Below are 20,456 nucleotides of genomic sequence, written 5' to 3'. Positions count from 1 at the left end.
TGCCCAGGCTCCCCAGGGCACTGGGCACAGCCCCAAGGCTGCCAGAGCTGCAGGAGGGTTTGGCTGATCCTCTGGGGCACAGGGGGTGACTCTTGGGGATGGGTTTGTGCAGGGCCAGGAGTTGGACTGGATGATCCTTGTGGGTCCCTTCCAGCTCAGCATATCCTGGGATTCTGTGACCTGTGGGGTTGCCAAAGCTCCAACACACCCACGGGCAAGAGCTGTGCCCAGCAAACAGGGCTGGAGCAGCTCCTGCTGAACTCCAGCCTGATTCCCAGTCTCCCTCCTCCAGCACAGGCTGATCAGCAAATGCCCAGATATTTCCTGGAGCATTATTAGGCAGGAAATCTGCCTCTATTAGTGGTGCTGCTCATGTTGCAGCCCTTTGCCCCGACGGTGTGAACGCTGCACGTTCCCTCTCTCCCCGTCGCTCCAGCTCCGTCTGTCAGCGGGCACAAGATGCTTTTCCTGCCTTGTTTCAGACCGAGACTCGTTTTCAAGAGCCCAACTGTCATCACATGTATTCCTCTTCCTCCTGCTTTTCTTGGCCTGGAGGGCTGGGCAGGGCTGGGCTGTGGGCCCGGGGGCCCCCAGATGTGCTACAAGGTGAGGCGGGAGCATCGATATTTTCATTTGAGCCGACGGAGTTTTCCGCCGATCGCCAGCTCGTCGCAGTCGAGGTTGTTTAAGGGCTTGGGAGAGAAGAAAAGCACTGCTGGAAACAAGGGAGGGAAGAAATGCTTGGTGGCAGTGGTCTGGGGGAGATGGCTTGGTTTAACCAGGGCTGGTTACAATGCAGAGGTGGAGCTGATGAAAAGTGGCTCCCCCGACTTCACTGCTGATAAATCTCTGGCTTCACTGAGTGACTCGGGCAGCGAATCCGACAGAGGCACGTTCCTTGCAGCTTTATTTTAAAGGCATTGCCTCTGCAAGGCTCTGCAGGGCTGGGGCCTGAGCTGTGAGCCCCCAGGGGAATGCAGAGTTTGCTGGTCCTCAGCCAGAGATGGCCCATTGAAGGGAGGAGGAGGAAAGGTGGGAGGCTCAGGGGCAGGTTTGGAGCTCAGGTAGCCCAGGGATGTGATGGCAGCAGCTGCTCAAACTTTATAAAGAAGGTGAAATCATTTCCTGTCACGGTTATTGATGGATTGGCTGGAATAAAGGCAGAGTAAGCAAGTCCTGAGAACCCCTCAGGGTCAGTCACAGGAACCCCCTTGTTTGTGGTGAGACCAGTTTGGTCCAGCCAAGGGAAGCACAGCCCTGCTGGGATTCATCCTGCCCCAGGGAATTTATGCCATCAAGACAGAATCCCAGAATGGTTTGGGTTGGAAGGGACCTTCAAGACCATCTCATTCCACCCCCTGCCATGGGCAGGGACACCTTCCACTAGCCCAGGTTGCTCCAAGCCCCATCCAACCTGGCCTTGGACACTTCCAAGGATGGAACAAGGAGGGACAGAAAGCAGGGAGAGGAGCACACTTACTCTCCCAGGTCACTCAGAGGCATCAAAAGTCTCCCACATGCCTCAGTTTTCTCTTTAGAAAATGCAAATAGCAATACTCACTGATTTTTAGCAGATACCACAGAGCATTCTGTGATATTCCTGTTTTATCCTCAGTGCAATTTTGGCATGGGCTGTTCCAAACTGCAGGAAAACATCTTTGCTATAATTAATTAAAGCAAAGCCTTGTGATCAAGTACAGCTTTGATACAGTTGTGTAAGATATATATCCCCTTGAAAGAGGAATTGATGTTCATGTAATACAACCCTGTTGATATTCCAGGAGTTCTGCTGGGGATCTTGGAGTAATCCATGGGATGCTTTGCATCTCCAGCACTCCATGGATTTTAAACCCCTCACCCTCCATGTGATTTCTTTTGATTTACTTATTATAGAAGCGTTTTTAGAACCTCTGATCATCTGGTTTTTGTACATTTTGTCACACTGGGAAGAGAAATTGGGCTGTGCATCCTACTCGTAGCACAGTTCCGAGACACATTAACACCAAAGACAGGGAAGCATTTCTAAGTAGGAATAATCATTAAAGGAAAGAAATGCAAGCCAGGAAGTGGAGAAACAAAAGTCTATCAAAAATATTGTTAATAAGGAGAACAAATACACTGAACTGACTCTTCCAAATGGAAAACCCAAGCACTGTGGGGCACTTTGCCTGCTGGCAATGAGTGGAAGGTGTCATGGATTGCCCTGTGCCATCAGGGGGAGCAGGGCAGCCTGGAACCACCAGAGCACACTGAAAGAAGGTTTATGCCCAGAGCCAGCTGCTTTTGACAGATGTTTACAGTGTCTCATTCATGGTTAAACATTGCCAGTTCTCCCTGTGCTGGCAGACTCGGATTTCCATGGGAAGGGACCAAACTTCACCCACTTCACAGATGGTTTCTGAAGGAAACTTCCCCTTCCCAATTAGGGGCTTGGAAATATATATTCAAATAAGAAATAAACACAACATTCTTGTTAGGAGCAAAGAGGTGTTTTGAGCTCCCACCAGGCATGCTGTGGGCAGCAGAGTGAACCAACCCTGTGCTCCTATGGGTGGGTGTCTGTCCCTGGCCTGGCTTTGTGACTGAATTAGGTGAAGGTTTCTGTCATCTCTGCCCATGCCTGTAAAATTCCTCTCCTGTTCTTTGTACAACTCTCCTTGCAGAACAAGCTTGTTGTGACTCAAGAGCAAACTTGAGTGTGTCCAAACCTCAGCAGGGTTTGGGTCTTTTCCCTTTCAGCAGCCAATTTCCCCCATAAACTCACAAATTAGTTATTTGGATATTTACCTCCCTGTCAGATTCAGCTGAAATCACAGATGAGAAGGTCACAAGGACAGACAGAAATACACGTCCCTCAATGAACTGACTGCCCAGACACCTTTTCCCTTTCCCAGGCAGATTCAAGACATGATTTCCTCCTGAGCTAGGGAGAAATGTGTGCAGGAGGGTCTCTGGTCTCACAAACAAACTCTGAGCATCCCCCTGGAGCTGCAAGGGGAGCTCCCCCGGTTCCCAACGTCAGCAACACCTTCCAGCGTTGTGGTAAAATGTTCTTTATCTGCAAACAGCCTCTCCCAGAGCAGAGACAGTTTCAAACACATTCATTTTTCCCAAAGGCTGGGAATAAAGCACGAGGGGCAGAGAAGGCACGTGGTGCCCATCCTGCCCTGTGTGCAGTGCCCAGCAGCACCCAAGGCAAGGATTACAGGAAGCAAGGCAAGAACACAGCCCTGCCTCTCCCGGACAGCCCTTGGCTCCCAGTCATCAGCAGGATGGGAATTTGCTGAGCTGGAGAGTCTCTAAGCCTCAGTCTCTGTGTGGGAAGAACCCTCAAAACTGGGTTGCTGCCCTGGCTGCAGGAAGAGGCAAACAACCCTTATTTCACTTGCCAACGTGATCAGCTGGGGGTGGGGATGAGCAGGACCCTTCCCGAACCAGATTCAATGTCTGGTGTCAGCAAGAATCCAGACAACATTCCCAACACCACCACTCACCCACCCTAACTCATAATACAAGACTTTAATCATCAGTGTATTTTTTCTCTGCCACATCATTTTGCTTAAGTCCAGCTTAATCTTCTGGACCAAAGAAATAGCAGTAGGAAAAACAAAGCTTCCCCTTTGAACTAGTGGCTCGTGTCTGGCTTGCCAAAAAATGTATTGAAATCCAGTAATATTCCTCATAAAACTGTAGGGAAGGAAGTGGGAAGGACTTGGGGATCCAGCTCCTCAAGGATTTAAAACCTAAACTTCGTGTCACTTCCGTGAGGATAAAAGAAGCTATTGACCATTGGAGGGCTCCCCTTTATAATCAGTTCAGAACTGGGCTTTGAACACTCATTTCTTTCACTCCCCACATTTTTCCTGCTTGGATAGAAAGGCACAGGGAGGACTTCTGGGCTGGTTTGCAGCCCCTTCACAAAACACCCTCTGAAACCCCATGTCCAGGAGGCATCAGGCAGCACCACCTGATGGAAAATACCTGCACCAGCCTGGTCTCCCTTGTCCCAGCCCAGGATTGACTTAGTACAACCTATTCCTGGCCAAAAAAATAAAAGAACCTAAATAGAAACACATATAGAAACATATATATAAGAATATAAAAGAATACCAGTTGCTGGTGAGTATGTGCAACTCCTTGTTTACCAGCTGCTCATCCAAGTATCCCTTTCCATGGTCTCAGGTTGGAATGCATCCCCAACAAACAGTTTCTCATTTTTTTTTTTGTGTGGCAAGAAGGAACGTAATTTTTTAAATCATGCAAATGAGGAACAAGGTCCTTGTATAAAACAAACAGACAACCTATTTTTCACCCGTAATTACTTCTTTGCCACATTAATAAAAATATGGTGTGTATTATGGTTAATGAATATGTAAATGAAAGATGATTAATAACTCATTTGGAGAGAAATGGGAAGATTCATTTTCCTTCTGTGATTCCTCAGTGCTTCCCATCCTCTGTTTGATGTCTGGGAGGGTGGGGAGGCCCTGGCACAGGTTGCCCTGAGAAGCTGTGGCTGCCCCTGGATCCCTGGAAGTGTCCAAGGCCAGGCTGGACAGAGGGCTTGGAGCAACCTGGGCTGGTGGAAGGTGTCTCTGCCCATGGCAGAGGGTAGAATGAGATGATCTTGAAGGTCCCTCTCAACCCAAATCATTCTGGAATTCTACGTCCTTCCAGCTCCCATCTCTTAGCACCTGAACAGGGACCCCGAGACAAAATCCCTAACAAAACAACGAATTTGTAAAAGAATATTGCACATATTGAACTCCAGGCCATGCTCAAAGCATTTGGGGCTTTCAGCTCTTCGAGGGAATCTTTACTGGGCATGGAATAACGATCCAGGCACAGGAGTCCTCAGAGAGAGCAGGAATCTCCCAAAGCTTTGTCTCCTCTGCAGCACAGGGCTGTGAGAACCAACAAAGCTCATTTTTGGGCCATGATGTTGAGCTGGAGTACAGCAGAAACAGGCACAGGCCTGTTTTCCAAGTCCTTTAGTGATGCCCAAGGTCTACACAGAGAACCCAAACTCCCCCAAGCAGCAGTGCCTGCTGTGCCCTTGCTGTGCTTGGGCAGCCTCAAACACCAGAGTTCTGACAGCAGGACAGGGCAAACAGCTCCTCCAGGCATGGTAGGACTTTCTGCTCCAGAATTCCTGTTTATTCAGTGGTTCTAAAGTGACAAAATTACATGAAAGCACATTAATTACATTAATACACAAATTTCTGTTGGAATAAACTATCCACACCGAGAAGCCCCTGAATTTCTTGGTACAAACCACTTCAGCACAGCACTGGGGTCAAAGGAATTTTCTTTTGTTTCATTACACTTTAGAGTTTCAAACTTGGCTGAAACCAGTGCTTGGCAGTGATTTTTTGCCTTTTTTTTTTTTGTTTTGTACATGAATGGACTGACTTTGAAGAGTTCTAAGAGGCAACTGAGCTGGTCGTGGCTTGTAATTCCCTCCCGGCTCCTCAGGACACAGACTCCGGCTGTGCAGCACCTCCCAGGGCCTGAACGAATTCCTTGGGACGCTCCCCGTGCTCCCTGGGAGCTCCACTGCAAGGACAGATGCCCCCTCTCGTGGCAGCCCTTCGACCTTCGGAGGCTCCAGGCTCTGCTCTGTGCAGGCTGCAGGGTCTCCTTGGTGCTCCACGGGTGGGACAGACCTGCTGCCTCTGTCCCAGCACCTTCCGACCGCTCCCACGGCCCCGAGACCCCCGGGAAAGTTTGGAGACTCTTCCTGCTGGGAAGAGAAAATGTGGAGGCTCTTCCTGCTACTCCTACTGGGAGCAGCTGGTGGGCTGCAGGGTGTTTTGGGGACTTGCTGGACTGGGTTTATGTTACCTGGAGGTGTTTTGTTGCTGTTGAATTCGGGGTTTGATTCTGCTTTGGGAATTAACCCTCCAGTGCATCTTCACATGTCCCACTCTCCTCCTAATCCCAATTCATCCCTTCAGAGCCTTCAGCCTTCTCCCAGCCTTTCCCCACTTCTCCTACACCCAACACTCATAATAAGTGCTTTCTTCAGCTCCCAGAAACAACTCCCTGGGCACCTCAGTTTTCCAGAAACATGCACAACCCGTTTTTAGCCCTCCTAGGTATTGGAAAATACAACCCAAAAGGTAGTTCCCAACATCTCCTGGATCTCCTGTTTGCCTGAGCTGAGCTGACAGAGCCAGCCCTCCCTGCAGCTCCTGGGCTTGCTGTGGAGCTCAGGGACATCAGGACATGCCCACGGTCCCAGTGGGAAAGCAGAGGGAAGACTCAAGATTTCAGTTCCAAACCCTCCACCCAGTTCCCTGCAAGGTGCCTGTTCCTCTGTCCCACCACCCTTCTCTGCCCCCACGTCCCCCTTTGGCCCCTGCCAAGGGGACTGTCATCCCACCATTCCATCAGGGTTTCTGCCCACAGGGACCAAAAGGTCCCACACAATCACTGGAGACAAAAAAAATGAAGATCCCTTGGGATGCTTGGCCCGGGTGGTTTTGGGTGACAGGGGATTTATTCCCTACCCAGTAGAGATGCCACCAAAGAGATGAAAAACCCAAATGCTTTGGGCATGGTCTGGAGTTCAATATGTGCAATATTCTCCTTGGAATTTTGTCTCAGGGACCCTGTTTTGCCAAAGGGACCCAGTTCAAAGGCAGGAGCTGGAAGGACCTCGGGCAGAGGGTGGGAAGCACAGAAGGTGAGCGGGTGGATGTGAAGGGAAGCTTCTCCTGGAACCTGACTGAAGGTTCTCAGAGACACACAACAAGGCTGACTGACAGTTTGTGGGGACAGCCCTTCCCACCCAGCTCCATCCATCATGGATGAGCTTCAGGAGGCGTCAGCTGCCATGAATCCCTGCTCCTGTGCCTCTGGAGAAGGAAATGAGCGATCCAAGCACGGGAAGGTCATTTGTCCATCCCCTCTCAAGGGGGATTCCTTTTGAGGGGGAAAAAATAATTATAATAAATAAGTGGAATTCTGAACTGCAGCCTGGTTCAGCACAGTGCCTCAGTTACCCATCCACGTGTGCTTTCCCTGGAGAGCTTTTAACTGGAGCCATCAGGAGCAGGGGCTCCCCTGTGTAATTGCTTGCACCCTGCTGAGCCCAGCAACCTGCAGGGTCACAAATCTAACCCAGACATTGCCTAATTTCCTGGGTGAGCCCAGACAGGCAGAGCTGGCTGTGCACTCCCCATCCAAATGGAAATTGGGCTGGAGACCTGTCACTGGAAATTACAATTTTTGCAGGAGGAAAAAAAAACAACAAACAACAAAACTGTGATCAATCATTTGTTCCAATTTTCATTAAAAGCAAGAATTTTCCTTAAAGTAAATGTTGGTTACAGAAAAGCAGCTGTTTGTTTTGTTTGCTGTAACCAAAACCAGAAGGTTGGTCTTCAAAACGTTTTTGAAAAGCAGCTGCTTCATTCAGCAAAGCACAAACAAAAGGGAACTGTTGCAAAGACTAAAATAAATGTTTTTAACAGAACTTCCAAAAATATAATGGAAAGACAGGACTGTAGCTGGTACTGGAGTCCCTTGACTCTGCTGCAGATGCTGAGTGTTTGTTGGCTGCAGCATCACAGACCCGGGGACCTCCAGGGGTGCCAGGCAGGACAACAGCTCCCAAAACTTCCTGTGCCAATGCATTCCAGGACCAAACCCACAGCAGGACAGTGCAGGAATTAGACCTGGAGCCTTTTCAGGCCAATCCCCAGCTTGTTGGCATTGCTGCTTGGGGCAGGAGGGACCCCTGAGCCCCAAACCTGGCTCTGGGGGGCACAGCCAGGGGACATTCCTTGGGGAAGAGGCTCTGCCAGGGCCACCTGCAATCACTTGGTGGTTTCTCAGCTGCCTGGACCAGGGGGTTTGTCTCCCCCCCTTGAGCATGGCCTTGTCTTTCCAAGGGGCTTTCCAAGGCTGATGGAGTTGGCCAGATCACTTAGAGGGTTGTCTGTGGCTTACTGAGAGTGTTTCAGCCACCAGGGAGGAAAGGAAAAGGGAAGGGAAGGAGAAGAGAGGAAAAGGGAAGGGAAGGTTTGGGAAGGAAAAGGAAAGGGAAAGGGAAAGGGAGAGGGAGAGGGAGAGAAAAAGAAAGAGAAGAGAAGAGAAGAGAAGAGAAGAGAAGAGAAGAGAAGAGAAGAGAAGAGAAGAGAAGAGAAGAGAAGAGAAGAGAAGAGAAGAGAAGAGAAGAGAAGAGAAGAGAAGAGAAGAGAAGAGAAGAGAAGAGAAGAGAAGAGAAGAGAAGAGAAGAGAAGAGAAGAGAAGAAAAGAAAAGAAAAGAAAAGAAAAGAAAAGAAAAGAAAAGAAAAGAAAAGAAAAGAAAAGAAAAGAAAAGAAAAGAAAAGAAAAGAAAAGATGGATGGGAAAGCAGAAGCGTAAATGAGGAAAGGGCAAAGGTGAAGGGAAAAATGGAAGGGGAAGGAAAAAATTGAAGGGAAAGGGAGAGGGAAAAATGGGAAAAGAGGAGAGAGAAGAGAAGAGAAAGGAGAGAGGAGAGAAATTAAAATGTCTCTCTGGATCTTAGGTTATTTACTGATTTTTCACTTGGGACAAACAAAGAGTCACTCACTACCCAAACTCTTCCTCCTCAGTGTGCCTTTGCTGAATCAAGTCCTACAGCACTCAATTAACACAGAAACAGTTAAAGCAGCATTTGAAAATAAAATGTTCTGTCCAGAAGAAGGCCTGAGACGTGTGAATTGCAGGGCATTAATTCAGACCTAGTTTTCTTAATGGAGCTCGACCTTCGGCCCCATGTCTGGCACAATGAAGTGGGAATTAATCCACTGTATTTCATGGGCTGTCAACTCATCCCATCTAAATGGAGCACAGCCCCCCCCAAAGGTCACTCCAGTCTGTGGGGACAGCAGATGTGGATGGTGTGAGCTTTGCTGCGGCCCTGGAAAGGTTTGGGGTCCCCTGCATGGGGTGCCCCAAGGCTCCAACGGCACCAGGCTAATCCAGGGACCACCTTCCCGCCACAGCCCTGGGCTTTATGTGACTCAGCACCAGGCAACACAGGCATGGGATCCCCTTGGAGGGGAAAAATGCCATCAGCCCTTCCATTGCTTAGGCAGGAGCTTGCTTAATGTCTTTGGCTGATCCTTGGGGTGTCCCATCACACACAATCCCACCATCCAGGGCTTCTCTCACAGAATCGACTGGGTTGGAAAAGCCCTCCAAGATCATCCAGTCCAACCCTTGATCCAGCCCCACTGTGGTTCCCAGCCCATGGCACTGATGCCACCTCCAGTCTCACCTTAAACACCTCCAGGGATGGTGACTCCACCCCCTCCCTGGGCAGCCCATTCCAAGGGCTGATCACTCTCCCTGGAAAAAATTTCTTCCCGATATCCAACCCAAACCTGCCCTGGTGCAACATCCCTCGAGGGCTGGGTGAGCAGCAGGGATCCCACTGCTCTGCATCCCATGCACCGGATCCATGGCCATCCCAGGAGGAGCAGAGGTCCTGCTCTCACACCTCACGGGTCCTCTCCAGGCAGCAGGTTCCCTCAGCCTCATTGGAGGGATGTTACAAAGGACAAAAATGCAAATTCTATTACCCACCCCTCAAGGTTTCCTCCGTTAAAAATCAGATTTGGGCTGGGCAACATGGCTGTGCTCCTGCACTTCGAGATGAGCTTTAATTAAGAGGTAAAATTATTAAAGCTGCAAGTTATTATAGCCCCAGGACCCCGGCCCAGTGATATGAAGCAGATGGTCCGGGGGCAAGCAAAAGCCCTTTAATAAAGAAGCGTTTGCAATTCATGAGCATTAATTATGTCCACTTCTCTCATTTTAAAATGTTATGCTTGTCAGCCCTGGTATTGTGTGGAGAGCAAGCATGATGAATTAGGCAAACCCCTTCTGGTTCAGGACATATTCTTTGTGTGACGAAAATTAAAAGTATTATCTCCCAGAAGATGGAGTGATCAGAATATTTAAGCACTCGGGGTTCCCCAGCCTTCCTCAGCCTTTCTCCCCACGGGCCCAGCTTCCCTGTTGGGGTTTTGGAGGGCACTGCTGGGATCCAGCCACCCCAGGAGGCAGCAGGGGAGGCATCACCCCATCCCTGGGGTGCTGGCTGGGGGCACTGGGATGCTCCAAACAGCTGTTTAATGGGAAACCAGTGCCAGCCTGGGCACCTTTTACCCTCCTGCTTCACCCCCGGCTCACCCCATCTATTATTTATAATCACACTGTAGCCCAAAACACAAAGGACAGGGAAGAGGGTTGATCCCACTGAACACCCTGCTCTGCTGCAGTTTTCCATCACCACCAACACTCTTCCTCACCTGATTTCCATGGCAGTGAAGTGCCACATCGTGGTATCTGCTGGCCAGAGGTTTTCCTGCCACTGGATCCCTGGCTGGATTCGTAGAGTTTTGATAGGACCATGAACAGTCAGAGACAACCTGGGCACTGCTGGGCTGGCAAACTGAGGTGGCACCACGTGGCACAGCAGGCAGGAGGCTGACAGCCCAGCCTGGACCTCCTACACTCCCACCCACAGCCACAGTACCCACCCACCCTGCTCACCTGGGCAGGACAACAGCTCCAGGCTGAAGGCAAAGCACCTGGGGCTGTTAGGAGAGGGCAGGATCCAGGATCCCAATGCCTGGGTAGCCCTGGGTAAGCCCAGATCTCCTGCAATTGCTGTCACTCTGCTTCTTGCAAGGACAGCAACACCTTAAACATTTGCTGGTCCAGCTGCAGGACATGCTCTGACATCCCTGAGGCTCCTCATCCCAGCCCTGCAGGGAAGGGAAGGGCCAAGGTCCAGGCAGTGCTGCCCTGGGGCCAGTCCCACTCCATTTGCAGCACAGCCTCCAGCAGCTGTCACATCCCAGATTTTGGCCTCTCAGAAAGGGAGGAAACATTGAATCTGTGCTACTTGTTTCCAGAGGGCAGCCATGGCTGTGTGGGTTTGGTAAATGCAGGTATGAGGCACCCACTTGGGATGCAGCACACAGAGGAATCATAGAATCATAGAATCAGCTGAGTTGGAAGGGACCTCTGAGATCATCAAGTCCAACCCTTGATCCAACCCCACTGTGGTTCCCAGCCCATGGCACTGATGCCACATCCAGTCTTATCTTAAAAACCTCCAGAGATGGAGAATCCACCACTTCCCTGGGCAGCCCATTCCAATGGCTGAGCACCCTCTCTGGAAAGGATTTCTTCCTAATATCCAACCTAAACCTCCCCTGGCACAGCTGAAGACCCAGCCCTCTTGTCTTGCTGATGGTTGCCTGGGAAAAAAGACCAACTCCCACCTGGCTCCCCCCTCCTGTCAGGGAGTTGCAGAGAGTGAGGAGGTCTCCCCTGAGCCTCCTCTTCTCCAGGCTGAACAGCCCCAGCTCCCTCAGCCTCTCCTCACAGGACTCGTGCTCGAATCTCACTGTCCTGGCTGAATACCTGAACCTGGCTGTTCACCCCAATTATTGACAGACTGAGAGCTGAATCTATTTGTCCTGGTGGTAAGAGGTAGGTTTGGGCAGGAAGACACGGATCAAGGAGGTGTGGGAAGCACAGGGAGTGCTTTGGAAACACCAGCAGGATGCTCAGCCACCACGAGCACTGCCCATGGCACAGTGACTGGTGACCCTGGTACAGTAGGAAACCCTGTAAATCCACAGGAAAATCCACTCTGTCTTATTCTTGCCCTTTGCTTTCTCCTCTCATCCCTTTTTCCTCTGAGCACTTCAAACATTCACTTAAAACACAACAGCCAATAATTCCTCCCACCGCCCTCAGCAACGAGAATTTCTTTTTTGCTGCTGAAAAAAACCCCAACCCTCTCCTTGCATTTCCTGGGTACAAACTCAGATTTTCCATGCAGGGGAGGTCTGGCACCACACCTGATGTTACAAGGCATGGTAGGAAAGGCCTCAGGCTGCTCCCCAGCCCCAGAGGGCATCAGATAACCCAGTGGGACCTTACAGTGGGGCCACCCGCCCTCTGTAATCGCTTCACCCACTGCACAGCCTCAGTTAATGATGACACCTTTTACTTTCATAGAGATTTATTGGCTCTTCCTTCTGCCCTGAGCTAAACCCCACCGTGGGACTGTTGGGTTTTTCCAGGCATTACTCAGAGAAGCCCAGGACTGGAGCAAATCTGTGTTCAAATTCCCCCCAGAGTCCCATCAAGGACTGAACACCAGGCTTTGGGAGGGCACGAATCCACCCTGCAAAGGGACTGATTCACCCCAAAAAGTTGATCCTACAGGCTGTGCCGACCACTGCAAAGCACCAATCTGAGCTGGTCTACATTGAAGGGAATCCTCAGCCTAGAGCCAGAAAGCTGAGGCTTAAAAGTAAAATTGGTCCTGCCTGTGAATTCTTGCACGGAATAAACAATTGAGTCAGCCCAGAGGAGGAAGAGGAGGAAGATGCTCTGGGTGCTTGTTCAGTGTAGAGATGGCTCAGTGGGTTCAGTGCAATGGTGGCTCACACCTCAGTGCCTCTACACTGCCCCAGAGCCCGGGTCAGCCTCCTGACACCCTTTGTGTCCCCACACAGGGGACAAGCCCAGCCTTGGATGCTCAGCTCCACTCCCAGACACCCTGTGTCAGCACAGGAGCTCCCTAGGCCAGCCTGCTGCCAGTGCTGTAGGAACCTATCGCCCCCTCCTGCACTTCCCAGGGATCAGGGCTTTGGTTTGCTTGCCTGTCAGCTCCACGGGGCTTTATTTTTGCTTCATGATTTAATTTGCCCATGATTTATTTATAGCCACACTCATAAAATATGCAGCCCCTTCTGAAACCTCTGTGCACATGAGTGCTTGCAGGGACTGAAATCATTGCCCTGTGCACTGCTGGGCAAGAGCAGCCCCAGAGGAAACACTCCCAGGCTGCTGTGGGGCTGTGGAACATCCTCCCCTAGACCAGGACAGTCGGTCAGGCAGCCCTTTGGTATTAAGAGTAAATTTCATGCTTGGGTTCCCATCCCTTCACTGGCCAAATCCAGACCTTCTGGTCACTCCCTGCCAGCAGAAACACAGCTGGTGCCACCAGCTGAGCTCAAAGCCCTTTGGACACTACTGCAACTGCAGGAAGACATCTCAGCACAATGAAGTTGTCCCAGGGTGGTCCCCAAGGTTTGTTCTGAGACCTCTCAGGAAAATGAGCGGGTGACCCCGCTGCAGGTTTCTCTAGTGAACCCCAAAATGCAGTCAGCAGCTCAGGGGGACCCGAGAAGACCTTGGAGAGGTGTGGGAAGCATTTAATTCAAACTCCTCTCTGTTAGGGGTCCTGCCCAAAGGATCAGGAGCCTCCCAGCCCTGGAATTTGCTCCCCACTCTCCCTGGGAGGGACTGGCCCTGCACCCATCCTTTGATGTCCCTGGAGAAGCATCAGACAATGCCCAGCAGGTGCACAGGGCTCATCCTGCACATTCAGCCAGGGCTGGGGGATGCAACCCAGGAACTCCCTGAGATCAGCTCACTTGGTTAGAGCCTGCTGCTAACAGAACCAGGGCTGTGGGACTGATCCCTGTGTGAGCCATTCACTTCAGAGTTGGCCTTGAAGGTCCTTGTGGATCTTCAACTTCCTTCCAGCTCAGAATATTTACCCTGAGATGAGCTCAGTTGGTTGTTGGCTCATGGTGCCAACAGAGCCAAGGCTGTGGGTTTGATCCCTGGATGGACCATTCACTTAAGAGCTGGGCTTGAAGATCCTTCTGGGTCCCTTCCAACTCAGACTGTTCTCTGGATTCTCTGAGACTCCAGGAGGGCAGTGCATTTTTGGAACAGGACCTGGAGGCTGGGTAGGGCTCCTTGTGGTGATAGAACCAGCCCTTGGCACAACATTCCCAAGCCAAGCACCAAAGCATGGGCATCTTCAGGTGCTGAAGGATAAATCATATTTCACTGTCCAAGGCCAGGTTGGACAAGGCTTGGAGCAATGTGGTCTAGTGAAAGGTGCCCCACCCATGGCAGGAGAATGAGCTTTAAGGTCCCTTCCAACCCAAACTGTTCTGTGATTCTATGATACACAGTGGCCTCCTGCAAACAGTGAGTTCTTTCCATATGCAAAGCTTCCTGCACATATAGAATTTGCATATTCAATTATCCCTCCACAGGGTATCTCTGTTCCCTTCCTGTGGGCCTGCCCAGTTTGCAGCCTGCAAGGCCACGTGCTGCTTTCCCAGCACGAAGCAGGGGCCAAAGGAGCCTCAAATCCCCCTCACACACAAAAATCCCCCCCACACACACCCCTCTTCTGGCCAAGTTAAACACCAGCACACTCAGCTCAGCTCATGCCAAACGCAGCTGGTCCCTCAAGTGCTGGCTCAGGCACACAAAGGGCTGTGCTGGGTGTTGGGAAAGTCCACCCTGCAGAGCTGTCACAGCATCAGGACGTTGGAAAAGCCCACCCCACAGGGCTGGCACAGGGTTAGGGTGCTGGGAAAGCCCACCCTTTGGAGCTGCTTACCCCACAGTGTTGGGACACTGGGAAAGCTCATCCTTTGGAGCTGTCACAGTGTTGGGACATTGGGAAAGCTCATCCTTTGGAGCTGTCCACTCTGCAAGGCTGTCACAGGCTTAGGGTGCTGGAAAAACCCACCCTTTGGAGCTGCCCACCCCAGAGGGTGGTCACAGTGCTGGGACACTGGGAAAGCCCATCCTTTGGAGCTGCTCATCCCACAGGGCTGTCACAGTGTTGACACACTGGGAAAGCCCACTCTTTGGACCTGTCACAGTGTTGGGACATTGGGGAAGCCCATCCTTTGGAGTTGCTCATCCCACAGGGTTGTCACAGTGTTGGGACACTGGGAAAGCCCACCCTTTGGAGCTGTCACAGAGCTGGGACACTGGGAAAGCCCACCCTTTGGAGCTGCCCACCCTGCAGGGCTGTCACAGCCTCAGGACATTGGGAAATCCCACCCTTTGGAGCTGTCCCAGCACAGGGGCTCAGGAACCTCCTGCTCCAGCTGCTCCTCAGCCGAGAAGGGGTGGGGTGCAGCTCCACCTCCCCCAGCACAGCCGGGGCACTGGGGAGGTGCTGGGGGGCCCCTGGGCTCAGGGGGTCTCTCATTAAGGGGGAATAAGAGAGCAGAAAAAAAGCAGAATTAGATCCTGAACGCAGGGCAAGGGAGGTGGGCAGTAATTCATTATCCCAGCGTCCTCAGCCTATTAAACACTCCCCATTCCCAGGTCGGGAATCCTGCCCTGCACAGGGCAGATGGGATCCCCTCCAAACCACCCCCGGGTGCTTCACGGTCAATTAGAGGCGAGTGGAGCAAGGGAGAGGGGTTAAAGATTACGCCGAGGGCCAGGCCAGGGCCACAGCGGGGAGCTCCTCTGCTCATCTATATCATAGACACTAATTTGGTTTAATTTACTTCAAAGGCTTTCCTGGGGGCTCTGGTGTACGCAGGGTTGGGATCTATTTCTCTCAAAAGAGGTTTGAAAGGGGGGCAGGGGCCTTTCTCTTGAAAGCAGCCCAGGGAGAGTGCTCTGGGGTTTGATTTTTCTCTCTCTTTTTATTTTTTTCCCTTTTTTTTACAAGGGCTGTCTCCGAAGGCAGATAAGAGGGAGCCCTGGGAAATGAAAGCTGCAAAAGTGGATATGAAAGGAAACACGGCGGACAAAGACTGTAATGAAGCAGTTAAAGCACTTTAAAATAAAGCCTCTCCCCACCCAGTGCCTGCAGAGGGGCAATAAAACCGTCCTGCAAAGTGCTAGCCAAAGATTCCCCCAGGAAAGCACACCCTTTGGGGAAAGCTAAATATGTTGAATTATCCCCCAGGAAGCGAATAAACCAGGGACAACACGGCGCTTTTATCCTTTCATCAGTGCGGGGAGAAGTGGCTCGTTAATGTTGGGAGCTCAGGGAGGATGGAAAGCCAAGGAACAGCCTGGGCTGGGGGACGTGGAGCAGGATGGCCCTTGGCTGGTGGGGGGGGAGAGCAGGAGGATGAATCCTGGAGTGCCACCACCAACCTGCTCCCTCCTACCTCGTGGATGAGTCTGGGAGCCTTACCCGCTTCCAGCCCAGCTCTGAGCACCTTCCTGCAGCTCTGGGCAGTCACAGGGGCCCTTTCTCCAGCCCAGTCCAGGGTGGAGGCAATGCCAGACACCACAGGGGCTTGGGGTACAAAACCACAGCAGAGTTGGTCCCATTCAGCCCCAGGATAAAGCCCCCTTGGCTGGGTTAGAGCAGGGTTAGACCCACCACACCCCCCTGGGTGTCTCTGCAGCACCACAGACCCCCCCTGCCCTCGAGTCGGGGTCGGCAGCATTCACACACCAGCACTGGGCTCAGCATCTCCTGGTCACAGCCCCAGCCCTGCAGCTGAGGAAACCCTCCATAAATCACTGCAGGAAGGGGCAGCACCAGTAATCATGGTAAATAATTAGGGGGCAAAAAAGTTGACCAAGTGAGAATGGAAGGGCTGCGGGGTCAGAGCTGGAGGGTAGAGCCAGGAGGGAGAGGATGAGGGTGGGAGAGGGATGGGAGGGCTCAGGGAATGGCAATGAATGCAAAAAGTAGTGTTGCAGGATGCTGGAAGCAGGCTGAGCCCACTCCAGCCAAGTCCTGCAGGGATCTAAATGTACATTCCCTACTCATATCCCTGCTCAAAGTCATCTGGGAAAATTCAGCCCTCACACCCCTGTGCTTGGGGATGTTTGGCAGGGGAGACCTGGAGTGGATGGCTTTATTCAAATCCCTGTCATAGCAGTGGTGTTGTTATAACATTTATTTTAATTAACCTGGTCAGTAGCAATAAATAATAAAAGCCCCTGAAATCACTTGTGATTTGAGTCTCTTCTTCTGCCAGTCTTGAGCAGGGCTGAGGTGAACAACTTTGGAGCCCTCCCACCCAGGATGGGTTATCTGACATTATTTGTGCCACATAAAACCACAAAAATGATGAAAAAACATTGCCACCCACCACAGTGCTTGCTGATTTGCAGCAGTGAAACGAATGTGGATGTGGTTCATTCGTTTAGTTAATAAAAACAGCCAAGTACAGCCAAGGTAGAAAAGGAAAGGCAAACAATGATTTGTATTAAGGCTGTTCCATTCCCAGTGCCAGAGTCATTACCCTGCACTGCTTCCTCCACACAGATCAGGTAGGATAATTAATTACAGGTTGCTAACAAACTTTGCCACTGCACTAATTGAGCTCGTCGTGAGGATGTCGGACACTCTCTGCAAGATACTGGCCCCTGCCACGGACTCACAGTCACAAATGCTCATCTGCTTTAGGTGTTTTCCTTGTACATTAGCATGTTCCAGCCGAGAGGAGGAGAAGGGACTGGGGCATCTTTAGGTGACTTGGAGATGTCCCCAGGAACTCGGGTCTGTCTCTCCCATTCAGTTGATCTTCACATGTCTACACCAGGGCACTCTGAGCCACCTTGAATGAGCTGACTTCTTCACTGGGACAGGCTGAAGCCTCTTGTTCCTTGTCAACCACTATGGGGCTGCTGAAGAAAACCTCCCCTGCTTGAATTAATGCAACACTGACCAGAGAAGTCAAGCCAGAGTTAACTGATTAGCTGGTACTTGGTGATGGTCACAGCAGCTGGGTTGCCCAAGTGCCAGCACCTGCCTGGTGTGTGCACAGCCCACACTGGTGGCAGAAGGAATTGGGCTGCAGAACTGCAGTCAAAGAGCAGCAGCAGCCACTGTGCCCTGTGAGTGCTGTAAGGAGACCTGGCTGACAGCCCAGCCAAGGAGGTCTGGTAGAAACCCTGGTCAAGGACAGCTGGTTGACCCCCCAGCTGTTCTGACCTGGATGTGCAGTGTGGTCGAGCCCACTCCAAACACCCCCTGATGTGCTCAGGGCTGCAGGGAACCAAGGAGTCACAGAACAGTTTGAGTTGGAAGGGACCTTTAAGATCATCCAATTCCAAGCCCCTGCCGTGGGCAGGGACACTCTCCACCAGCCCAGGCTGTTCCTACCTGGCCTTGAACACTTCCAGGGATCCAGGGGCAGCCACAGCTTCTCTGTGCCACCCTTTGGGGAGGCAAGAATTCCTTCCTCACAGCCAAGAATTCCTTCCCCATATCCCATCTAACCCTGCCCTCTGGTCGTGGGAAGCCATTCCCCCTTGTCCTGTCACTCCATCCTTTGTCCAAAGTCCGCTTCTTGGATTTCCCCTCCCTGCCTTGGAGCCCCTTTAGGCACTGGAAGGGGCTCTAAGGTGTCCTCGGAGCCTTCTCTTCTCCAGGCGGAACACCCCCGGCTCTCCCAACCTGGCTCCAGGGTAGAGGTGCTCGTGGCCTCCCCTGGACTCGCTCCAGCAGCTCCACCTTCCTCCCCGTGCTGGGGACGCGGAGCTGGAGGCAGCACCGCAGGAGGGGTCTCACCCGAGCGGGGCAGAGAGGGAACAGCCCCAATTCACCCCCAGGTTTGGCCGCTCCCGCCTGCGCTGATTCCGAGCCGGGTCCTGCCCAGGGACCATCTCCCGGGGTCTCCAGCGCCGTCGGGATCTCTCCAGCTCTCCCGCTCCCATCCCGGGAGCGCTCCCGGACCGCGGGCCGGGGCTGCCCCCGCCCGGCCGCCAGCGGGGCTGGAACCGCCCGGGCACCCAGGAGTTTTTATTCCCACCATAATTTTTCAATTTACAAGGCAATAAATGAAAGAGGAGGATGAGATCTGCTCAGCGCATTTTCCAGAAGTATTTACTGCTGAGAGCACTGCAAAAGCCATTTAAACAATTGCTTTTATGACACAACACACATTAAAGAAAGTTCCCTAATTTTTTTTTCACCCCTCTGCCATTTCGTGCCGTGCTGCTGCTGTTGTGTTCAGCTCGCTGCTTTATGGGCTGTTTGGATTTTAATTGGGCTGTAGCTCCAGGGAGCAGTGAAATTTTGGAGACTCATTTAGCTCTGAGTGTGCTCACAGCTAATCGGGTAGAAAGGCTGGGTCCTGCCTTAATGTCTGCTGAAATTTTGTGAGCTGGAAGAGCCGTGTGTGAGGAACAGAGCACACCCTGCGGGTGATGTGGGAACAGAGCACACCCTGGGGGTGATGTCCCTCCCGCCTGAGTGCTGGTGATCCCCACATCCCTGGTGGGGGGGATTCCTGGGGCGGGTTTTAGGGTATGGGTACTATGGCCACTTGATGCAATGAGAACCAGACTGAAGCCTGGGATGTTCAGGAAAGGCTTTTTGCCAATGAGGGGAGCACACCCCAAGCAGCAGACAGGACTAAAGACCTCTGGAGCTCCCTCTGGGTTTTAAATTAATGTCATTAATTATAGTTTAATTAATTATAATTTTATTAACTATAATTTTATTAATTATAATTTTATCAATTATAATTTATTATTTATTTGTACTTTAACCCACTGTTCCCAGTGGCCAGTAAGGGATACCTCGGGAGAGGGACAGTGTTCCACTGCTAATGAGGGTTGGGAACTGCATCCCATCTGCCATGTGGCCACAGGAACAGCAGCCTATGGAGACAGCCTGGGAGACCTGGGGCTATTCAGCCTGGAGAAGTCTCCAGGGTGACTTTAGAGCACCTTTTAGTGCCTAAAGGGGCTCCAAGAAAGCTGGAGAGGGACTTTGGACAAGGATCAGAATGACAGGACGAGAGGGAATGGCTTCAAGCTGACAGAGGATAGACTGGATACCAGGAAGAAATTCTCGGCTGTGAGGGTGGGGAGGCCCTGGCACAGGGTGCCCAGAGAAGCTGTGGCTGCCCCTGGATCCCTGGCAGTGTCCAAGGCCAGGTTGGACGGGGCTTGGAGCAACCTGGGCTAGTGGAAGGTGTCCCTGCCCAGGGCAGGGAGTTGAACTAGAGGAGCTTAAAGGTCCCTCCGACACAAACCATTCCGTGATTCCAGGATGCTGTGACAGGGATGTGACGACAATCCCAGGGACATCCCAGCCTGTGGTAGCCCTGGCCGTGCCCCTCGGAGGGGCTGGGGCGGCTCTCGGGGGGCTCAGGCGGGGGGTCCCCGCAGGGTCCGTCCCGGTCCCGCAGTTCCCGCAGGAGCCACCGGGCGGTGCCCGCGCCCCGCCAGCGGAGCGGACCCGGGTCCCGCCCCACCCCGGCACCGGGGACAGCCGGGAGGGGGATTAGGGCAAAGGAAAACGTCAAAAGAGGCCCGCTGGAGGCCAAAGCAACCGTGGCGGAAGGTCTCGCCCAGCAGCTCCTGTCTCCACTGGCCATCAAGCTGTGGGACGTGTTTGCAGCCACGGTGGAGAGCCAGGGAAACGGGGTTCAGCATCATCCAACCCCACAGTCAGACCAAATGAGATAGTTTCATAGAATCATAGAATCTCTTGAGCTGGAAGGGACCCACAGGGATCATCCAGTCCAACTCCTGGCCCTGCACAGACACCCCAACAATCCCACCCTGTCCCTGAGAGCGTTGTCCAAAGACTCCCTGAGCTCTGTCAATTTTGGTGCTGTGCCCACTGCCCTGGGGAGCCTGTTCAGTACCCAACCACCCTCTGGGGGAAGAACCTTTCCCTAATATCCAACCTAAAC

The sequence above is a fragment of the Chiroxiphia lanceolata genome, chromosome 19 (assembly GCF_009829145.1).
Source record: "Chiroxiphia lanceolata isolate bChiLan1 chromosome 19, bChiLan1.pri, whole genome shotgun sequence".
NCBI classification, from domain to species: domain Eukaryota; kingdom Metazoa; phylum Chordata; class Aves; order Passeriformes; family Pipridae; genus Chiroxiphia; species Chiroxiphia lanceolata.
This window is presented reverse-complemented; position numbering follows the sequence as displayed.